We start from the raw sequence: 13,658 nt of genomic DNA, 5'->3' as shown, positions 1-13,658 counted from the left end.
ATTGGCGGCATTTACTGATCGGAAATCGGACGGAGACGAGTGGTAGCGGCTGTGAGGCTCACGAGAGGTGATGGCGGCTGAAATAGGTCTTTTATGCTTAGGGTTTAAGATGCGACGAGGGGGGAGGAAGACACAGTTTAATCCTGTGTTCTAAATGAAACATTAAAGCATTATGACGAGTTTGGCCCGTAACCCCAAAAACTCTTTTCAACATTGATCCAATATTTACCATTCAGCCCCCAGCTTCCATAAATCTTTACAATTTAAATCCAGAATTTACATTTTAACCCTTGCTTCCATAATTCCTTTCACAATCAGTCCATAAGTTACCATTTGAACCCCACCATCTAAAACACTTTACAAATTAGGTACGCAATTTACCAAACAGTTCCCCAATATCTTAATTATAAGATATTCAGCCCCTCCACCTCATTTCTTTTAAAAAAATTCTCGGTAATTACCACAGAGCCCCTGTCTTCATAAATATTTATAAAATGAGTCCCAAACTCATGCTTTTAACCCCCGACTTCTAAAAATGTGGCAATTAACTCCTCGAACCCAACACCCTTCATAAATAATTATTTATTCTAGGTCTATGAGTCCTTCATTTATTTATTTATTTATTTAATAAATAAACGGGGTTTTACATGGTGTTATAACACCAAGTGAAGAAATGGGCAACAAGATGCAACACCAACTTTTTAAAAATAAATATGTTTTATTTTTTATTTTTTTTCGAAATTGGTTTTTTTTTTTACTTTTTTCGTTTATTTTTATTTTTTTTCTTTTGCATTTTTTTAATCACTAACATGAATATATTTTTTATAAAACATAAAATTATAAAAACAAAAAAAGACATAATATTTAAAATCTAAAATTACGATTACAATTAAAAAAAATATAATTTTAAACCTAATAGTATAACTAAAATATCATTCGAATTACTACTAAAACCACATAAAAATCCTAATTAACCCAAATATTTCTTCCTAATTAGTTCCTTCATCGCTTGTAGCACCACTAGATCAGCAGGTGGCAAACCCTCCTCGCTTGTCCAAAGAATCGACAATTGATGTGTCATTAGTTCCCTCTCTTTTTGCTCTTGCTTCTCCCGTGCCTGCCTTTCTAGGAACTCCAAATGACGACGTTTCAACTCATTTTTTTCTTTTATTAATAAATTGTGCTCGTCGAATTTCGCTCTCATTTCCACCGCCTCTTTTGCTCTCGTCTCCACTTCCTCCGCATGTCTTACAACGCGCCTCGCTTTGTCGTGTCCGAGCGGTCGTCGTGGTGGGGATATCTCTTAGATATCATTCGGGATCTCATCATCATCGGCGTTTACGTCGATGTTAGTCCGTGCGTCTGACACGTGGACCGAGCTAGAATTGCGAGACCTTTTAGATTGAACCTTCGACAATGTAGGCGTTTTATTCCACTTTGGATCCGCTCGCAACAATTCCCATGATTTTTCAAAGTCGAAAACATGACCCATTTCAACTCGATATTGTTCCTTAGCAGATTTGAACAAATCAAAGTCGTTGGTTCTGCTTTGTTGTTGCGCCTCAAGCCGGTTGTAAATACTGTTGAATTTGCTGCACCGCTTAATTATTTGACCCCATTTGCTGCTCAACATGTCATTGTTGCGATACAAATTTTTCTTTAAAATAACGTGAAACTTGTCGAGCACCGCCCCCAATAAGCTCATTTTTTCATTCTATTTCCGTGAAGTTCGTCTTTTGAAGTAGCATACCAAGCCGTCGTCAAAGCATATTCCTCATCCGGTGTCCACTATTGTGGAACATCTGCACTTTCTATTTCATCCGCTATCGAATTCCCTTTCGATTTTCCTTTGCCTTTCCCTCTTCTACTACCTCCCGCTTCCACTTCAACCGATTATTGTGTTGTAGGCGATGGTTGGTTGGTTGTTTGTTGCATCGAAGCAAAACTAGGGAAAAGATTTTGTTGTAAATTTGGGTTTTGACCAAATAAATTTTGTTGAAGGTAAGATGAGTTGGAAAATTGCAGTGGCGGTGAAGGAGGATTGAAAGCGGCGCCTTGGTATGAGATTTGTGGTGAACTTTGAGACGATAAAATGTTGAAATAATTTTCATAACCCACGAATCCAAGAGGCGAGGTTGTGTTTGATTGTGTGTTTGGGTTTTGCTCTATTTTTTTATTAAAAGAAAGTATAAAATATATAGAGAATAAGAGAAAGAAGTAAAAAAAATTGAAGTAAAATGAGTATTTATATAAAGTAAAAAGGGTAAAAAAATTTATTTAAAATGTTGACCGTTGCAAACGGTCAAATCCCAATGTATACATTTTCCCTGTTTCAATAAGTTGTAACGGGCATGAGAAGTGCCATAACGAGCTAAAACGAGAAGGGGAGGGGGGGGTATTCCCCCGTCATAACGACGTTGTCAACGTCCACGTCAGCCTCCACGAAAACAAGATGCACCCATACGGAGTGCTCATATCAGTGATTTCAAAATTGGGTTTATGTTAACAAAATTGTTGTCTAATATTTAGGGATTTCAAAATTGATGGAAAAACTAGACGTGGGAAAATGAAATGTAAAAGGGAATAGAAAAAAGATGACATGTGACATATATATGATATGTGTTAGGAGTTATAAAAGTTTGACACATAGCAGTAGAAGATTCAACATGTTTATTTATTAGAAAGGGAGATTGAGCTTGTCAATCGTTTCCATTTCGTAAAGTAACAGTAAATGAAAGATATTCTGACGAGGTACCCTGTATGAAAGACAAATAAATATATACATGACATATCTCTATTATTATTGTAGATATGATAGAATAAATATATACATGACATATCTCTCTTATTATTGGAGATATGATAATGTTATATTTGATGATGTAAAATGAGTTTGTTATCTTTGTTTCTTTTTATCTAAATCCATATTCTGATTGCTACACATGTTTATATCATGGTAACATATTTTTCTTAATTTAAATTACAACCTTAAATCATATATTCAAATAAAATAGTAAATAAATAATAAAAAAACTAAAAGAATTATAACATCAAATATAATAAACATAATAAACAAAAACTATATTAATAATAAGATAATATTATAATTTGCATAATTGATTCAATAAAGATAAAAGCAATTAATAGATATTTCATTTAATATTAAAATAATAAAATAAAAAAAGATATAATAATTAAAAGTTCGAATAGAAATAAAAAGACATTTAGCTTTATATAAAAAGAAAAATTCTAAGATTAACCTTTCTGTATTTTTTAATAATCCATTGATTTTTAAATTTAATTGACAATTATGTCCTCATCTATATTTAGAATGTAGTTTAATCTTCCTTTCTAGCACAGGTTCATTATTAATTTAATACTTAATACTTAATTTTTTGCTTTTAGTTTTTATTCACGCATCATTTTAATAAATCACATTTAGGACGTTTAAATTTTTTGTCCATGAATTTTAACTCTGCAGGAGTATTTAATTTTTATTCATCTCTCATTATCAAACTTAGTTTCTTTGTTCTTTTTGTAAGAATTTGGTTTAGAAATAGTAGTAACTAGGTGTGAGATCCATGTATTACATGAGTTTATTTAAAAAAAATGAAATTTTAATAATTTGAGAAGTTTGAATTTATAAAAAAAATGAGAAAAAATTTAAATTATTAAAATTAATGAGACTTTAATACATTGAATACATTACATATATAAATCAATTCTAATAAATACCTTACATATATATTACCTTATATATTAAATATGAAATTTTAATTTAATAAAATGAAAATTACAATAAAATGACAAGTGGAAAATAGAAAATTAAAAAAATTCTAGAAAATTCCATGTGTCCAAATGAAGGAGAAGACGACATGTGGCAAAAAAACCTTCATTTATTAAGGAGAATATAGTTTCTAAAATTATACAAGTTAATAATTATCGATTTAATTTTATTATTTTTTAATTGTTAAGAACTAAACCACATTATTGACTTATTATGTGTAACATTATACAGTATTTATAATTAAAAGTTTTTAATAATTAAAAAATAATAAAATTAAATCATTAATATATTACTTAATGCTTTTAATTTTTGTTCGAACATCTTTTTAGTACTTCATTTTTAGAAGGCTTTAATCTTTTCTCCACTGAATTTTAGCCATGCAATAGTATGTAATTTTTGTTCACCCTTTATTATGATAGTTATTTATTTATTTTTTATTTTTTATTTTTTTTGTGAATAAAGTTTAGAAATATTAATAATAATAGTTTTTAAAAATATATAAGTTAAAAACTATTGATTTAATTTTCATATTTGTTAATTTTGAAAACTAAACTTATTATTTGTAACCAGGGGCATATCTAAGCTTGTAAAAGGTAGCTCAAAGGACCTATTTTTTTTAATACAAAAAATATATATAGAAAATATGTAAAAACTATCTCATTTTTGCTAAAAGACCTATCTATTTTTGCTAAAAGATCAATATATTTCAGTTTTATTTACATAAGAAACTATATGGTTTTTTGTTCTAGATCCGCTACTGTTTGTAACATTATATAATGTTTATAATTGAAAGTTTACAACTAACAAATAATAAAATTAAATCAATAATTTATAATTTATATAGTGTTAAAAACTATAAGTATTAATATTTATAAACCTTATTCTCACAAAAAGAACAAAAAAAACCAAGTTTGAGTGATGACATAGTTAAAATTCAATGGACGAAAAAACTAAAACGTCATAAAAATGAAGTATTAAAATGATCTATGAACAAAAAATTAAAAATAAAAAATAATTACTAATAATGAGCCTACGTTTAAAATGAAAATTAAATTACATTCTAAATATAGATAAGGCATAACTGTCAGCTAAGCTTAAAAATGAGTGGATTATAAATCTTACCATGGATTTATAATCTCCCTTCGGTCTACTTCCAACCTAATCTAAAACATGCATGAGATAAAAAAAAATGACATTTTTATCCAAGACAAAAATCCTTTGTTTTATAATTATTGGGAAAGAAAGTCTCTTTCTACATTGCAATCAATCACATACGTGAAGCAAAACTATTGAAAATATACATTTGAAACCAAAAACAATTCATTTTATTTTAATTATATGAATTTCATTGCTCTTTAATTGTTAAAAGACGAACACAAAATGGACCATAACAAATAAATGTTTGGACCTGTTGTAATGAATGTAGTATACAACTTATTGCATTTCTAAAAAGTAAACATGCAATTACTCAATTAATTTTTTTAGAAAAAGATATAAATTTTTTTTTGTTAAGTATTATTTGGTTTAATTATTGATATTTTATTCTTATCCACCTATCTAAAAGCGTTTTTTCTGTTCAAAAAATAATTTAAGTTTTCAAACCAGTCATTATTTCCTATAATTAGGTGGAAAAATGATTTGTCAGGGTAATTATTTTTTCGTCTTGTTCATATTTAGGCTATTTTTCTTTATACATTTGACCATTTAACTAGTTAAATATTTTCATATATTACTATTGTCACATGCTATAGCAGGTGATAATGCTAATATGTGTACAATAAAAGAAACTTGCCTAAATATGAACAAGTTTTTTCTTTACAAATTTCTTAAATTTTTTTATAATTTCTTACAACATTTTTATGATATATTTTTCTTATAGTTTTTCTACTACAACGTTTTAAATTTTGTTTATATATATTTTTTATACTTTCATATAATTTTAATACCAATGCTTTTAAACCAAATATTTTTTAAATGTTTTAAAATTTTCTTACAAGTTTTAACCATTTTTTCATACGATTTTTTATAACATTCATACAATTATTTCTAAACTTTCTTTTACACATTTTAAAAGTGTTTCACAAATTTGTATTACAATTTAATACTTTTTTATAACATTTTAAAATATTTTCTTTAAATAGTAGTTTAAAACGTTGTATTAAATAATTAAAAATTTATAAACTTCTAATTAAAAATTATTAAAAAGTTGTAATAATTTTAAAACATTTACATTATATAGATTTTTTTTGTTTTTTTATTTGTTATGTAATATTCTTTTTATGTTTTTTTAAAAGACTCTTCATACTTATTGTTACATATTTAATTTATTTAATTTAATTGTTAGATACTATTTACTCCAAAATATTGTATATGCTTAAAAACAAAAGAAAAAAATTTAAAAGGCTATATAGAATACTTCACAAAAGAAAACATATTTATTAGTTAAAAAGTAAAGTTCAGAATTAATCATTATTTAATTAATATTTAGGACATTATGGATACTTTAACAATAACATTTGAACAAATAATACAAACAAATATGAAAAAATAAAATGGCTTATCATGGTAATTAACTTTTTGTTTTGTTTACATTTTGACAACTTTCTTTTTTTATACACATTTGACCAATTAACTTGTTAAATGTGCTCATATATTACCATTGACCTGCTATAGCAGGTCAATGGTAATATATGAGCACATTTAACAAGTTAATTGATCAAATATGTAAAAAAAGTTGTCTAAATATAAACAAAGCAAGAAAGATCATTACCTTGGTAAGTCGTTTTCCCAATTTTAGTTTGTACCAGTTTACTTTCTTTAGGTGGCATTTAAAGAAATAGCATAGATTTTGAACATATTCACCTAATAACCAATTTTATTAACAAAATATGATATAACAAGTTAACAACCATATTTAAAAAAGAAAAAAGAATCGTCTTCTCTATTTTAAGTGACGTCATTTGTAATTTTCAACATATGTTCGGAATCGAAACCTATGTATCTTTGTGGAAACGGGCATAACTTCTTAGTTTTTGGTACTATGAAAGCATTTTTTATGTTCGGAAATCATGAACTTGTTCGAAACATGAACAAAATAATCTTTAATAAAATCATAAACTTTTCGAAAAACATTAACATGCTAATTTCAAAAATGGTGAACTTGTTTGAAAATTTTCATTATGTTTGAAAATCATATGTTCTATAGCGATGAATGATCCTACCTCGCATAATGAAAATCATATGTTGTAAAGTGATGAATGATGCTACCTTGTTCTCATGGCTTATCTCTTCGGTTACCGTCGAAGAGGATGTAGTGTTCCTGATAAAGATGACAAGTAAGATCAAGAGTATTACCAGTAATGATCTCACTTATACTCTTTGATGCCTAAGTTTGAAATATCGGGTCTTGGTATTACAATGTGTATTTATTGTTAGAGAGAGTCACTTGCTTTGTGTTTATGGTCATGCTCTTTCCTCTTTTTACAACCTTACAGTCTTGCTTGAAGATAATACATATTGTACTTGTGCATATATGTTATGTATGAGCCTTGGTCTAGCATTTATAAGGTTTTTGTAAAGTAATATTATTTGTAGTCCGTATTATTAATTTAAGGGATTTGTGTTAGATGTCATTTTATTCATCTTTTATATTAGTTATAGTATCATTTTTTTATCATGTTTTATGTTATTTCATATGCATTTGTTTAAATAATGTCCAACTCATGTATTTTATCATTATTACCGTACTGCTCATGTTTTTATGTCAATTTCAGATAGTTCGAGTAGAGCAGTGTTTTTAGAGCAGTTGGAAGCGTGTTTGGAGCTTAAAATGGAGTTATAACTGAAGAGGGATGCTAAGGAATAACAAGGAATGATTAAACCGAAGAATCACGTCCGAAACGAGCAAAAAAAACACATATATGTGATCACATATAGGGAACCTGCAATCACAGGTAGGTCGCACGTTGGTCGTACTTTGCTCGCAGATTAGTTTTGAGGATTTTTCCTATTGATAATTCAAAAAAGAGGTACTTACGATCGCATGTATGGGCCGTAACTCCAAAAAATTCAAATTTGGTTTTGGGCTTCAATCATTTGCAATCCTGGAAGATTTTAAAGAAGTTGCGATCGCATATACATAGACTGGCGATCACATGTTTGTCCAAAAAGCCCAGAATAGCATTGTACGTCATTAAATCGATCCGATACGCGTTTTTAAGAAAACCTTCGATCGCATATAGGCTACCTGCGATCGCATGTTATCATATTCTTGTTCCGGAAGTTTCTGCCTTGAGTATAAATACAACCCTCGTTATCAGATGTAGAAGAGAGATGATTCCAGACAACATAAAACCACTTCTGAAGATGATTTCTGATATCTTTTAGCGGCTTTTGGAGATCCAAAGACAACAAATCATCTCACACGTTTAATTTATCTAGATTTATCAATAAATGTTTCTTTCATCTAGTTTAGTTTTGTTTTTAGCCATGTCTGGCTAAACTTTAGTTTTCAGTTCTGCATAAACTAGTACTTTTCATGTGATTAGTTTTCAAATATGATTTTCGTTTTTTGTTTCTATCTAGATTTTTCAGTTTTGAGCTTGATGAATGTTTGGTTTCAAATTCTTGTTAGTCAGATCACCTAGCTAGGATTTTATCATTCTAATTAATTAGTTAATAGAATCTGTAATCGTTCTTGTTAACTGGTAAAAAGTAACTAGTATCAGATTGGTTCCGTATTTGGGATTTAAGTCCAGTATAAACTAAAAAATATACCTTTATGCTTTTGAGCTTGTGAGAAGTATTGAGTATTGCTGGGAACTTTACACAGAACTTAATGCAATTTTTCCGATTTAATTTGTTTAATTGAACGGTAAAAATGTTAGGGTTAATTCAGAGAGCTTGTTTTGATTAACTAAATTAGGTAAAAGAGATTATACTAGATCTTGTTAGTTTTTCTTAGTACCAACTTAGATAGAACACATTTTGAATAACCATATCTGAACTGATTGCATGATTAGGAAAGTAGCAACAGAACTGAAATCGTTATTAATCTTGATTTTCATTTAATTTTATTATCACTGCAAATTTTAGTTTTTTTTAGTTTTTTAAAATTCCACTTTTATAATTTATGTTTTGACTAGAATGTACCTGATGCAAAGAGTCATTGACCATTAGGTTGCGCCCCTGAGGATTCGACCCTGCTTCCTTGTGCTATATTTGAGTGCAACCGGCAGTAATTATTATATTTGTTTAGATCAGGCGCGACAACCGGTCTTAACGATTTGATTTAATTCATCTAGGGTTTTCTTCCGATTAGCCTTGTTTGGATTCACTATGCGTCCATCTATCTTTGTGTTCTACCCTATATATGGGTAGTTGGCCTTACTTTACTTACATTATTTAGATTCACTATACATCCCCATGTATGGATAGTAACAACACATATTGTTGTTGTTATTCAGACTTGATGTGTGAACCACATGCCCACGCTTGACGTATTAGTCATCATTTTCTACCCTCATGTCTTATCTAAGGTTATAACAGTCAGTACGGTTACCTAGATTTTTTTAGGACGTATGACTTCTGATTTTCTTCATTCTTCTTCATTTATGTTGCTTTCTCAAAGATTTGTTCTCTATTGCGTCTGCTTATTTTATTCTTTCCACTATGTCCACGAATATTCCCCCTAAAGTATGAGTGTTGCAACTTATCACCTGATGTTTTTCCTTTAAAACTAGAGTAAAAATTCCAACCCATTTCTTGAAAGAATATCATATCATCCATTTGTTTAGAAAACATAAGGTATAAACAAAGATAAATTACAAAAAACAAGCAAAAGTCTAATAACAGTGTAACATCAATGCGAATGTACAGTCACATTGCGCCCCTTCCCACAAACCGTTGGATTAGTGTCTAAGCCCGTAACCATATTTGGTAAGTACTTGACCCGGTTGTGCATGGTCCTTTTGGGTTGCCTTCACCAAAGCAACTTGACTGGAGAAATTAAATAGAGAGAGAGGTTATTGTGATTTATTAATATGTTATAAGAATAATATATTAAAGGAAAAATCATATTTGTTTAATTAATATTGGTCAATAATTAATTAGGAATTAATTTTGTGATCAAGTGTAATTATTTAAACTAGAGGGGCTGAATTGTAATTATAAGATAGTTGCAAGATAGGGCAATATTTATCCTTGTTAAAGGATGGACGAATTCAAAGGATAAGGATATCCTTAAAATCATCCAAGGATAAGAGGATAAGGGTTTTTCAAGGCTTATCTTGTGGTTGCTTGGTGGGCAAGCAACTGGATAAGGATAAGGATTGAAACCCTAATCTAAACCCTATATAAAGACCCCTAGGCCTTTAGAATTCGTGTACATGCTCCTAAGAGGTCCCAAGGACGAATTCCATCTCCTCCCTTCTCTCTCTAAAGCCTCTCCAATTGCTTGTGGTGTTTGTGAGCCATTAGAGGCACTACACTTGTGGTGCTTGCTTTCAAGACTTAGGATTTGAAGATTTAAGTTGTTATTGCAATATAACAACAAGAGGTATGTAATCCAATCTTGTATGTTAATTTCCAAAATAGCAATGCACATTAGGGTTTTATTCTTGTGTTCATAAGGTTGTGTATCTAATAGTGAAAACATAGATCCAAACTAGGGTTGCATGCACACTTAGGATTGTTTGTATAAAACCCATCAGTGGTATCAGAGCCTTTGGTTAACTTGTTTTCAATTAGTTTTATTCAATTTTATGAACTTGACAAATTAGGGTTTATAGCCAATAAACCCTAGGAGGCCATAGATTTCGAGATTAGGGTTTCCTAACCCTAATTTGCGAAAATCCTGAAAGGGTTTTTGAATCCTTTCCTTTCAATCCAAGATTTCGAAATCTAGGGTTTGCAAACCCTTAGATTTCGAGATTTTCTGCCTTCCCCAAGATAAGATCTTAAATTTTAGGGATTTGGATAATCCCATATCTTGTAATTATCCTTTAATAGTTAAATATGGTAATTAAAGATCATGAATTATCCCATCCCTATTTTCGAAATTTATAGAGGGATTTAAGGGATTAGGATAACTTAAATGTTTAAATGATAATTATCCTTTAGATTTAGATACTCCCTTATAATTTGATAATTTAAGTTAATAGTTTAATTGAAGATAATTATTAAATCAAGAGTTTTAATAATTAAAATATTAATTTAAGTGACATTAAATTTCGAAAATTTTAATAGAAGATTAAAACCCTAGTATTTTTAAAATGTTTAAAATACACCCTATACTATTATATTATTACAAGCTTAATATATATATATATATATATATATATATATATATATATATATATATATATATATATATATATATATATATATAAAATTAAAATGCTAGTCTTACCGTTAGTAGACCTCATTCACGAAGCCGGTCTATAAGGTGGGTATAAGGTTGCGGCCTATAAAATGGCGCTTAATGGGTGTACACTCACACCCACCGCTTGCTTGATCGGTGGATGGTCGTTAGCCGAACGGGTAGGATAGGGCAACCTCATCCTCTCATTAAAAGTATAATAAGAAATACATAGTAACTACATGTTTTCTAAAATTTCCCAATCTTAGTTACTTTAGGAAAAGTGAATTTGATGCAATCTTTTGAAATTACACTTTGCACCTTGCTAAGAAGTTAGTGGAGCGTGCGCGGTTTACCGGCACACTAATTGGTTCTAAGCGAAGGTGGCAAAGGGTGATTCGTTGTTTATCATAGTTCGATGGAGCGTGTGTGGTTTATCGGCACATCGAATAGGTGATCGTTACAACGAAGGCACTATGTGAATTTGCATGGTAATTCACACCCGCTTTGTGATCCTCGGTATCCCAGTCACAAACGAGAGGGGCATATCGAGATTTAAACATGCCATTGAAAAGTTTCAATGAATCTCATCCGAACCTAGGAATTCTCAATACATTTAGAACTTAGAGTTAGGTTTTTCATGATGGAGAATTAGTGAATCGTCATTCACTTACCTTCAAATTATTTGCATTTAGATTACGGCACCCCTGTTTTGAGATGTAAATATTGTTGTTGGATCCTAGCCCTAATTTTTCTTATTGGGTGATAATTAGGGATTCATATTCTAATCTATCTTTCTCCTTTTCCTTTGTAGATGTCGAAATCAAACAACTCTGCCGATAGTTCCTTCTCATTAATGAGCCTTTGCCAAAAGGTTACTTTCGATGGAACGAACTTTAGTGAATGGATAAGATACATTCGCACAATTGCTCGCTACGAGGACAAGGAGTATGTCCTTGATGAAAAACTCGAGAAGATCAATCCAGAAATCGCTACTCCGGCTGAAATGAGTGCTTTTGAGACTCATGAGCGTGATGCAACGAAGGTTCACTGCATCATGATAGCCACAATGAACTCCGAATTCCAAAAGTCCTATGAGGACATGTATCCATACGAGATGCACCAAGACTTATTGGAGAGATACCACCAAAACGCAAAACAAGAGCGTTATGAGATTTTCACTAACATGATTTCCGCTAAGATGGGTCATGGAGAGTCTCTTACCGTGCACCTGAAAAAGATGCAAAGGTATGTCGATCGTCTTCGCAAGTTGAATGTTGACTTTGGGGAAGACTTGGCGATCGACATGGTGCTTCACTCTTTGCTTCCGATGTACAATCAATTTAGGATGACCTACCACATGAACAAAGAAGAGGTCACCCTAAGCAAACTCCAAGGTCTCTTGAGGGTCGCTGAGAGCAACTTCAAGGACAAGTCTGTTGCACCAACTCCCAATCCACCCGCTGCTCCTGTCTCTGCTATTGGTTAAGGAAAGGGAAAGAAGAGGAAGGCTTCATCTAAAAACTATCGCAAGGTTAAAGCCCGAGATGGTGCCTCTTCTAGTGGGACCAAAGTTGATCCCGCTAAGCCCTGCCCTAACCCTAAGGAGGCAGAGTGCCACCACTGCCACAAGATAGGACATTGGAAGAGAAGCTGCCCAGAGTACCTGCAAGCCATCAAAGAAGGAAAGATCAAGCCATCTTTCGCAGGTATATACACAATTAAATCTAACGATTCTAGTCATGCTATTTCTTGGGTTCTTGATACCGGTTGTGGTTACCACATTTGTTCTAATGTGCAGGGACTAAGAAGAAGTAGGGATGTGGAGCAAGGAAGAATCAATCTAATCATGGGGAACAGAAGATTGTCGCCTGTGACCAAGATTGGAGTGTATTCTTTAGTGCTCAGGAATAATTTATGTTTAGATTTGAACAATTGTTGCTATTCGCCAGAAATGGCTAGAAACATCATTTCATTTCATGGTTTATATAGACAAGGTTTTAGATTTTCTTTTAATAATGAGACTGGTTCTATTTTGGCTTATCTGAATGGTGTCTTTTACTTTGAAGCTATACCATGTAATGGAATTTATGAAACTGTTATGATTGTTGATAACTTAGGAAATGATGTTTTGAACATAGATTCTTCCACTAGTATGGATAAAGCATCCTTGTGGCACTGTCATCTTGGACATGTTAACAAGAAACGCATAGCCCAACTCCAAAAGGATGGAGTGTTGGAGTCATTCGACCTTAGGGAAGATGACACGTGCGAGTCTTGTTTGCTTGGAAAGATGACTAAGTCACCCTTCGCTGGTACATGCGAAAGGGGTGAAGGTTTATTGGACCTAATACATACCGATGTATGTGGACCGTTTAGATCAACCACGAAGGATGGGAACCGCTTCTACGTGACTTTTACCGATGACTATAGTAGATATGGGTATATCTATTTAATCAAGCAAAAGTCAGAAACTTTTGAAAAGTTCAAAGAGTTTAAGAATGAAGTGGAGAA

Source organism: Lactuca sativa, chromosome 4 (genome assembly GCF_002870075.4).
Source record: "Lactuca sativa cultivar Salinas chromosome 4, Lsat_Salinas_v11, whole genome shotgun sequence".
NCBI lineage: Eukaryota > Viridiplantae > Streptophyta > Magnoliopsida > Asterales > Asteraceae > Lactuca > Lactuca sativa.
This window is presented reverse-complemented; position numbering follows the sequence as displayed.